Source organism: Sinocyclocheilus grahami, unplaced genomic scaffold (genome assembly GCF_001515645.1).
Source record: "Sinocyclocheilus grahami isolate Dianchi unplaced genomic scaffold, SAMN03320097.WGS_v1.1 scaffold2200.1, whole genome shotgun sequence".
NCBI classification, from domain to species: domain Eukaryota; kingdom Metazoa; phylum Chordata; class Actinopteri; order Cypriniformes; family Cyprinidae; genus Sinocyclocheilus; species Sinocyclocheilus grahami.
Genome location: NW_015507379.1, coordinates 16,591 through 27,882, shown reverse-complemented (window position 1 = coordinate 27,882; position 11,292 = coordinate 16,591). Strand labels below are relative to the sequence as shown.

At 41.7% G+C, this 11,292-nt stretch overlaps 1 pseudogene; it reads right to left on the bottom strand.

Moving 5' to 3' along the window:
* Nucleotides 1-6,354: 6,354 nt before the first annotated feature.
* The window catches only part of LOC107574368 (uncharacterized), a 6,755-nt pseudogene continuing 1,817 nt past the window's right edge, over nt 6,355-11,292 (bottom strand).

Below are 11,292 nucleotides of genomic sequence, written 5' to 3'. Positions count from 1 at the left end.
AGTGGTGTTCTTCTCGCTGAGAAGACCCCCGGAGATGCCTGTTTGCAGTCGTGCTTTCCTTTCTGCAGCATGGGCTGGAGCGAAGGCTGTCTCCCCTCCACCCTCAAAGTCCAGGTTGCTGCTATTGCTGCGTACCATGACCCGGTGAATGGGAAGTCGGTAGGTAAGCATGACCTCGTCATCAGGTTCCTTGGAGGGGCGAGGAGGTTGAATACTTCCCGGCCCCCCTCTATACCCTCTTGGGACCTGTCTCTAGTGCTAAAATCACTACAGCAGGGCCCATTCGAGCCTTTGCATTTAGTTGAGCTAAAGTTTCTTTCATTGAAAACTCTGCTCCTGCTTGCACTGGCCTCCATCAAGAGGGTAGGGGACCTGCATGCATTTCCAGTCGACGATTCGTGCCTAGAGTTTGGGCCGGCTGACTCCCAGGTAATCCTGAGGCCCTGGCCTGGCTGCGTGCCCAAGGTTCCCACTACACCCTTCAAAGACCAAGTGGTGAACCTATAAGCGCTGCCCCCGGGGGAGGCCGAACCAGCCCTGGAAACTTTGCTCTGTCCCGTTCGAGCATTAAGATGCTATGTAGACCGGACACAAAGCTTCAGGACCTCAGACCAGCTCTTCATCTGTTACGGAGGCCGGCAGAAGGGGAATGCCGTCTCTAAGCAGAGGATGGCCCACTGGATTGTGGATGCCATCACCCTGGCTTATCAGGCACAGGGTGTGCCCTGCTCGTTCAGGTTGCGAGCTCACTCAACTAGAAGTGTTGCATCCTCCTGAGTGCTGGCTCGTGGCGCCTCACTGACAGATATTTGTAGAGCTGCGGGCTGGGCAACCCCCAACACATTTGCTAGATTTTATAGCCTCCGTGTGGAGCCGGTATCCTCCTGTGTTCTCACCTCAAATGGGTAGTGGCACCGAGAGGCTCCGGTTAGTGTTGGCTTACTAAAAACTGCTCCAGAGTGTCCGTACAGTAGACCCTGTTGAGATCCTCCATCACCCTCACGATGAATCCGCGGGAACTGTGGAAGGCCGGGTTCCATATTGAGACCTAAGCAGGTTTCGTATGTGTATAATCCACGGTATAGCTTTAGAGCCTGTGTTCCATGGCAGACTTCTGCCTGTCCAAGAAGATTATAATCACCTCCAGTTTCTCCATATACACCTAAACGGATGCTATATGAGTATTTGCTTCCAAAAACTGCTTCGGGAAGGATGGGGCTTCCGCAGCGTCCCTGTTCCAAGTGGAGCAGGTATGTTTTCCCAGTCTTATCCAATCTCACTAAGTAAGGTAGTGCTTTGAAAAATGGTGAGTGGAACTACTTGTCCCGAGCCCCGGCCTGCACCAGATAGGGGTGCAGGCAGCTCGCACAGGGCACTGGAAGCGGCAGCACCATGGCACTTTGGTAGGGATCCCAATTCGTCGGTCACCGACGTGACTCGGAGTGACCGACTGAAAGGGAACGTTTCGGTTGCGAATGGTAACCTTCGTTCCCTGAAGGAGGGAACGGAGACATCACGTCCCGTCGCCACGGTTGCTGTACCACCACTGAGCTGCGGGGTCACCGGCTCGGCTCCTCAGCGAAAACCTGGTATGCATTGCACCTGCTGCCTTATTATACTCATGCTGTGATCAGCGGCAGCTGGATGCAATAATAGCGTGCCAATGTGCATTGGCTCGTTTAGTTTACACTCGAAGTAGATTGGTCTATCGAAGCGATATCCCAATTCGACGTCACCGACGTGACGTCTCTGTTCCCTCCTTCAGGGAACGAGGGTTACCATACGTAATAGAGACGTCTTTCGCAGCACATCATCTGGATGCAAGCCTACTTCACCAATAACAATTCCAGAGTAATTACTAGGTATTATTTATGCGCTGTTGCTGAAAGAAGGGGTTGCCCTCAAATAATCTGATCCGATTTTGGTACTGAAAATGTCCACGTCAACAGGCTACAAGAGTTAATTCGTGAAGACTCGACAGGAACTGTGCATGGACCGTGCGTCTTTCAAGGAACAAGCCAAGCAAACCAGAGAATAGAAAGTTGGTGGGGTATCTACAGACGACAAAACGCAGATTACTGGATGGATCTGTTCAAAGAACTGCAATCAGCAGGTGATTTCACAGGCGATGCAACCGACAAAGGTCTTATATAGTTCTGTTTTCTATCCATAATTCAGGTAACTGCATGTTGTTTAGCCTGCTATTAAATTATCTTATTTGTTTAACATTTATCCAAAACATTAAACGGGGCGCTTCTCTTTTGGCATGTTTACTCATGTTTGCCTAAATTAACTCCATTAGGCAAATGTAGCCCCACTGTCCAATTGCCCTTTCTTATTATTAGACGTGTGTAGGATCTATGTCTCACAACAGACCCACCTACAGGATGGAGACACGCATCAAACCCTCACATTCCATCGAGACAAATCGAAGGACTCCCAGCCAACAGATGCAGATGCAAACTCATGCAGGGTCAGGGAAGGTGAAGCATTTCCTGGACTGTTTGGCTATCTCTCAAGAAATGCCAAAGAAGACAGTACTTTCACAGTGCTTAAAAGCGTTTTACGGGCTTGCAAGGAGTAGATAGGGATACCCCTGACCCTTTGAATTATAAATTGCTAAAACCCGATCAACAAAAGAGACAATTTTATAGCTCCCTGTCCCGCAGGAGATTCTCCAGCAAACGCTCAGGTCTGACCTGAGAGTGACCGAAGGACCCTTCCCTTTTTCCCCCGCATTCCAAAGGAAAGAGACAAGATTTCTTTTGACAATCGTTGCTAATCATTGAAAGTATAAACTTACCAGAGCATAGAATCACAAATAGTAGGTTGTATGTTGTATATAAATGCTTGACGTGTTTCTTGTAATCGGTACAACTTTAACCAGTGTTTAATTACCCCTTTTGAGAAAATAAGGATATTAAAATGTGTAATATGTGAAGTTTAATCTTGAACGAATGGAAACCACAAATGCAAAATGCTGAAATGAAGTAAACTTTACTAGTATGTACAATGCTTGCTTTTACCTCCTGTGTTCTCACCTCAAATGGGTAGTGGCACCGAGAGGCTCCGGTTAGTGTTGGCTTACTAAAAACTGCTCCAGAGTGTCCGTACAGTAGACCCTGTTGAGATCCTCCATCACCCTCACGATGAATCCGCGGGAACTGTGGAAGGCCGGGTTCCATATTGAGACCTAAGCAGGTTTCGTATGTGTATAATCCACGGTATAGCTTTAGAGCCTGTGTTCCATGGCAGACTTCTGCCTGTCCAAGAAGATTATAATCACCTCCAGTTTCTCCATATACACCTAAACGGATGCTATATGAGTATTTGCTTCCAAAAACTGCTTCGGGAAGGATGGGGCTTCCGCAGCGTCCCTGTTCCAAGTGGAGCAGGTATGTTTTCCCAGTCTTATCCAATCTCACTAAGTAAGGTAGTGCTTTGAAAAATGGTGAGTGGAACTACTTGTCCCGAGCCCCGGCCTGCACCAGATAGGGGTGCAGGCAGCTCGCACAGGGCACTGGAAGCGGCAGCACCATGGCACTTTGGTAGGGATCCCAATTCGTCGGTCACCGACGTGACTCGGAGTGACCGACTGAAAGGGAACGTTTCGGTTGCGAATGGTAACCTTCGTTCCCTGAAGGAGGGAACGGAGACATCACGTCCCGTCGCCACGGTTGCTGTACCACCACTGAGCTGCGGGGTCACCGGCTCGGCTCCTCAGCGAAAACCTGGTATGCATTGCACCTGCTGCCTTATTATACTCATGCTGTGATCAGCGGCAGCTGGATGCAATAATAGCGTGCCAATGTGCATTGGCTCGTTTAGTTTACACTCGAAGTAGATTGGTCTATCGAAGCGATATCCCAATTCGACGTCACCGACGTGACGTCTCTGTTCCCTCCTTCAGGGAACGAGGGTTACCATACGTAATAGAGACGTCTTTCGCAGCACATCATCTGGATGCAAGCCTACTTCACCAATAACAATTCCAGAGTAATTACTAGGTATTATTTATGCGCTGTTGCTGAAAGAAGGGGTTGCCCTCAAATAATCTGATCCGATTTTGGTACTGAAAATGTCCACGTCAACAGGCTACAAGAGTTAATTCGTGAAGACTCGACAGGAACTGTGCATGGACCGTGCGTCTTTCAAGGAACAAGCCAAGCAAACCAGAGAATAGAAAGTTGGTGGGGTATCTACAGACGACAAAACGCAGATTACTGGATGGATCTGTTCAAAGAACTGCAATCAGCAGGTGATTTCACAGGCGATGCGATTCGATTCTCTTTTGGCATGTTTACTCATGTTTGCCTAAATTAACTCCATTAGGCAAATGTAGCCCCACTGTCCAATTGCCCTTTCTTATTATTAGACAATAGCCAATAAATTTCAGGTTTCATTTATAAATACTAAATTGTCTGGTGTCATATAATTTCCGTGTCAACTCTATTGCCAAAAGATCCTTGCTTGCTACCTAGCTCGTAGCTTACTCATAATAATTACCTCTCTTTAAGAGCTGACAAATTATCATAATTGTATTTCACCCGTGGCCAGGGAGAATACAAAATTTACATAGTAAATTGGTAATATACACTGACATCAACTTCTCGCTGGCCGAGTAGCTGATAAGAGTGTAAACTATCAAATTTAGAAGCAATTCGAATCCGGTTGAATTAGGCTCTTCAAATCAGAGTCCTATCAAAACCCGAATGAATTAATAATGATTAATTCCCTTACAACTAAGTAAAATTATTACACGTGTAATCTGTTTGTATTATGTAGTTCACATATATGTGTATATGTCTGCTTGTCCATATAAAATATTTTGATGAAAAATGCTATAGGCTTTTGCCTTACCCTATGAGAGTTTCGTTAATCATGCAGGGTTATTTGTTTGAAAGTGTCATATTTTTAATGTATTTATTTAACATTTTAAAGTAAATTAATCTCTCTGCCATTCGCGATTTTTTTAAATTAGTTTGATCGGTCGCTGTTCGGAACCATGGTTACATATGGCACTTTTCCACTTCATGGTATGGCACGGTACGGCTCGGTACGGTTCACTTTTGGGGGGTTTTCCACTGGTTACAGTACCTGCTACCTCGCACTTTTTTTAGTACCACTTCGGTTGGGGTTCCAAGTGAACCGTACTGTTACCAAAATGTGACGTGTAAACTCTGCTGATCACGGATTGGCCGGAGAGAATCGTCACTACCTGCGTCACTGAACTTGCGACACAAACACAACAGAACCGCTAGATTTAAATCAGCACAGCCAGCGAAGGATCGAATGCAACTGTTTTGAACGAGCGGGTGTGAACATACCTGAAGAAATACCTGATGGGAAAACCTAAAACAGTCCCATTCAAATCAGTCTGATAAACTTCAATTAGAAATAGTAAATTTGGAAAATACATAGACAATGATACTATTACGTTAATAATTTATAAAATTACTCACACTTCAACTTCATGAACTGGATATAATGTAGAAGATGAAATAACTTCAAATTTATAATGATAATTTAGTATACTATTGTTTACAAAAAACATGAATCAGTTGCTGCAAATAAAAATTCAAAAGAAACTGTATTGCTTTAACCATAGATTATTTAGATTAACTGTTTGATGTATAAATGAAAAAGTGTAAACATAACCTGACAGGAGCCATCCTCAAATGAGCTAAAACTTGTCACAGTTCGCAGGTCTGTGGATTCCTTCTTTGTTTTGTGTGTGTCTGTGTGTGTGTGTGTGGCTGTCACCTGCGTTGCTGGTGTTGATCAGCTGCACCCTTTACATTGAGTTGTTTGTTGCTCATTCCCTGTCGGATCGTTGTTTGCTCACTTTCGTTCTCTGTTCAGTGTTCTCCCGTCTCCTGTTTGCTGCACTCGTATCTGTGCATAGTTGGAGGCTTCCTGTGAAGTGACCGTCGGACTATTGTGGAACCACCTGCTACTGTGAGGATCTCTTGCTTTGTCTGTGGAGGCCGTTGTTCCTTAGACTGTCGTCCGGTTCGGTCATCTGCCCATTGTAGTCCCTGCGCTGCTGAGGAATTCTGCACCTTCATTCCTGGCATTCTTTTATGCTGTTACTGGTTTGGTTTTCTGAAAATAAACATTTGAACACTTGCAACTGAATCTCTTGTATTTTCCTGACAAAACTCTATTAGAAATAGTGTAAAACTTGAAAACCCATTGACAACCATATTCCATTCACAATAGTTCTTAATAATGGTTATTTCAACTTCATAAACTGCATAACATTTAATCATGAGAACATTACTTTCAGTTTTATACTTTCAGTATAATTTAACAGACATTTTTCATGCAGTTTAGGCACTTCAGCTTTAACACTCATATGTCTATGACATCCATTACCCACACTCCACTGTTCAACACAGAGCAAAACTCTACCCTAAATTCTGCATAGGTGCTGTAGTCACTTGCCAGTTCAAGGTGTCGTGAACAAGTGTGGGCAATAGGCCTTCTTAAACTCCTTAATTTCTGTAAATGTTACCTGAATCGTCTTGGAGAAAAATAAATCAGACCCTGTGCAATATCTGAGAAAAGGACCAAGCTCCTTCTAGTCTCTCTCCCTAACAAATCGCAAAAGATGATTTGATACAGTTGTTTCAGAAGGGGACATCATTTGTGGGAACTTGAGGGATTTTGCCACATTTCTTGCCTTTGGTTGAAGATGTTCAGTTATCTTGTCCAGACTTTCTGCTGTCATGTTTTCCCCAACAGATCGCAGAATGGGTCGCCAGCATTTATTATTTAGGCTCTTTATGTGCAATTTCTTCCAGAATTTTCTGGAGATTGTTTTCATTTGGAAGCACTGTGCAATTGTGACTGGGAAGTACACCGAGGACTCCATCCATGTCAGAACTTTGGAAGTCTTGGAGTGCTTCATTTAAAACATCCTTCTCTGTTGGACTAACGTAATTGAAAAACACATCCATTAGACTGGTTTCTGGTGAAGGAAGGGACAGTGCTTTTTTTTAGAAAAGGAGGTGCCAGCTGATTTGGCAAGTAACCAAAGCGCACCCATCCAATGGCAAAAATCTGCGCAACAGCTTCCCACTGTCTTTCTTGGTAAGCGTGATGCAGAGTAGGTATCTTGTAAGTTGTTCCACAGGTTCTTGTTGCATAAAATGGGTCCCAGAATTCAGTAAGACAGTCCGGGAACACTTCATCGCCGATGCCAGCTTCCTCCTCACCATTTTAGAGTACACGTTTAATTGTTACAGTGGCATGTAGAATGTTTTTGTCTGAGAAAACCTGAATCATATAATTCACACAGTGAACTCTGCGAATCAAAACTGTTTCACTTTCAGTCACATTTCTTGGGTTTTCAAATAACAAGTCATTGTTTGTTTGCTCCTGGCTGTCAGTTGCCCGAGGTGGATCTTCTGGCACGGTTTCTACAGCATCTGCGATTTCATAGAATGAGCTACCTGGAACAAAGACTGTATCTGGCTCAAATGGAACGGTTTCCGGTATTGTTTCAATAAATGTTTCATTCCCCACACAATCAACATGTATAGGTGAGTATTCAAGTGTGTCAGAGACCATGTCAAAGGATGTGTTCTCACATCATTACCTAGGAACACCACTTCATCATCAGAAGACTGGAGTACATTGTCACTTGAGCTGACAGGTGTAACAGTCGGGGAGTGCAAAGTTTGATTTCTGTTCTGATTGTTACATCCTGAAGCACATGGATTTACGTCTGGTGTGGAAGCAAGCCGGGATCTCTTTAGAGTCAAATTTGTATCAGTTTCATCACTCTGATCAGAATCCTGATCTTTCAGTCTTGTGCACACATACGGTCTAAGAAGTTGGTAACGTGATCTTCTTCGAGTGGTTCTTCAGAGCCAGTGACACTGAGCATAATGTTGAAATCGTCAGCATTCCCTTTTACTGATTTACCATTAGGGAAAAAAAAAAAGTTTTCTCCCGATATTCAGAACATTTAACTCTTCTCTTCTTTTTTAACAACAATTTCTCATGTTCCACCACCTTTGGGTCTTCTAACTTGTTTGTAGCTGCTATCTTGGTAGTTCATCAAGCCAAGTTTAATTTTCCTTGTCTTGCTTTCAGCATTCTTATTGCCAACTCCATATTTTTTTCCGATTTTGAATTGCTGGTAGTTTCATTTTTTCTCTCAATCGGTTGATCAATTTCTGTTTTTGGTCTTCATTCCCATGTTCCTCTGCATTTATCGGCATCCAATATTTTGCAAAAACTATCGCCATATCGAGGAATATACTTGGACAGTTCCTCTTCATTCAGTATAAATCTGAAATACACCAACATAATATTTTTAGCATGCGTTTAGTTTTAGGTGTCAAACTATTTTAATTGCTATCTGAGCCACAATATACCACACTTTTTGTCATTCATATTCTGTATTCTACCTGTGATTATAAAATTTGGTAACACTTTCTATGAAGCCCGTATTTATGATACATTATAAGGGTATTCTTAAGGCATTATAATGAATGCATAATGCGTTATAAAAAACCTTATAATATGTTGTATCATCTCATGAATATTCATAATAACAGTTTAAATATATTATAATATTTACTTATTTGTGGTTATAGCTTTTAAGAGTATGACGATTTATAACACAATGAACACGTTGCATCCAATTTTACAATGGATTATATTTCTCATAGTTATATCATAAGTCTCATATCTTGCCATTTTTCTTATGCTACTTAAAGTGGTCAAAGACCACTTATAAGTAGTAGTAGTAGTAATAATAAATATTAGCTCCACAGGAAACACTCAACATCTAACCACTCACAAGCTGTAGTAAGATATTCTGCAGATCTAAAATAAACAATGTCAAGATATGATACAGTCCATTATTCTGTAAATTAAGTAGATTTAATATGGTGTTCATTGTGTGTTATAAATAACCATACTCTTAAACTTATAACCACAAATACGCAAGTATTATGTTGTATTATAACGGTTATGATTATTAATGAGTTGATATAACATATTATATATTTTTGATAATGCATTATGCATTCATTATAATGCCTTAAAAATACCCTTATAATGTATTATAAATATGGGCTTCATAGAAAGTGTTAACTAAAATGTGGCTAATTTTAAAAAAATTGTATGTAACAAAAATAAGCTCTTAAATGAACTAAGATTTATAAGCGTCCTGAAATGGGGAGGGGGGGGGGGGTTGTCGATAATTAAGCAATATTTTGCTGCTGCCTGCTACCTTGACTGATTTAGGGCTGTCATGGATGGATAAATCGAACACTTAAACTGCCAATATGTGGCAGCAAGTCCCGTTTCATTCAATCAAGCAATTGGTTCAAAACGGCAGATTCAGTAGAAACAAAGCAAGTGACTGCCTTTATGAATGGATTATTAATCATTTGCTCAGTCAATTCATTTATATAAATGAATTGAACTATTGAACTATTTTTGAGCTTGTGCACAGCTTGTTGCAATATTAAGTTCTGATTTATCAATCACTGTTATTTAGTTTGAAAATTATCATACTTGGAGACAATTTTAATATTTAATTTCATGACAAGTTTTACACAACATTATTAACATAAAGAGGATGATAAGAGTATAGTAAAGTATAGTCAAGTTATGTTTACAACAGATTTGATTTTACTCAAATTGAAAAACACCATTATAAAACCCCATAGGAAAATCTGGAAGTAACCAGCTGCAAATTAGACTTCTGGGTTCTGGTGTCATACCTGAACCACTCTAAGATGTACACATCTACTGGACATTGTTTGCACTTACATATAAAGTACAGTGTAGTCTATAGAAATGAAGTCAGTGATTTCAATGCGTGCTTTACTTATAAAGGATATTACACACAGGACCAGATCAAATATTCTTTAAAGGTGCTATATAGGATTTCTCCAAGTATAATCAGCAAACAACTATTTGCGATGTAAAGATACAGTGTAGTAATGACCTTAGCATCCCAGTGTTGCCAGAGCACACGTGTGAAATGCAGTCTGAGATTCAGAGGTCTAAGAGTGGTCGAAAAATCATATGACACCTTTGAAATAAATCTTTATATATATATATATTTTTTTTTTTTTGGTAAAGCTTCTTTACAGAGGCATCAAATTCTGTTTGCATCACAGAATCATGATGTTTCTGTTTATGCCTTTAAAGCTGCTTTGAAACAATCCATATTGTCTCACTGGTTGCATTGCGTGTCCTTCCAGCTAACGTTAGAACTTACTAGTTTTCAAAACAGTGGCTATGAAACATGCATTATTTGTGTGACCATTTCAATAACCATAAAACAGGAATACTGTAGCAAACCGCGTGTTAATCTAGAATCTTAACAAGTAACATACCTTATCTTCCTCAATGCAGAGATAAAGTCCATATTTTCTGCAGGAAATTAGTAACTTTATGATGGAGATTTCAACCGCCAGCACATAGACCATGATATTCGCCAAAAGCATTCACAAGGCGCAGGGTTTTCTCATGATAGCTACAATTACGTAGTGAGAAAACGGGTTTAACATTGAGATCACAAGAAAATTAAGTAGTGATAATGAGGAATCAACTCTCATTATGTCGAGATTACAAGAAAATTAAGTCGTGATAATGAGAAATCAACTCTCGTTATGTCGAGATCACGAGAAAATTAAGTCGTGATAACGAGAAATCAACTCTCGTTATGTCGTGATAACGAGAAAATTAAGTCGTTATTGTTACGGAAGAGGTCTGACACAACAGGTTAGGGTATATACAAAACAGTTTATTAGGTCACAGTGAGTACTGGTGTCGGGTCCGGAGGAAGTGATGGTGAGGGAAAGGTCCGTGAGAGAGTGCAAAGGATATGGAGAGTGGAGTAATCCGAGTCTTTGGCTTCTAAGGCCGCGGGAGTCCAGGACAGAGATTTGGGTTTCCCTCGAAGTAGGTTGGTGAGGGGGCTGGTGATCCTGCTGTAGCCAAGAATGAAGCTACGGTAAAAATAGGCAAATCCCAGGAATCGTTGGAGCTCTTTAATCGTGGTGGGTTCTGGTCAGGAGGTTATAGCTTCCACCTTCCCCTCGTCCATCTGGATACCGGTATGGTCAATGTCATACCCCAGGAATTGTACTGTGGGTTGGTGGAATGTGCACTTTTCAGCCTTGAGGAATAGGTGGTGCTCTCTCAGGCGTTGGAGGACCTCCGCAACGTGGTGGCGATATTCGGCCTGGCTCCGGGAGTAGATGAGGATGTCATCTATGTATGCAATGACGAACCGATGGAGAAACTCCCGGAGCACCT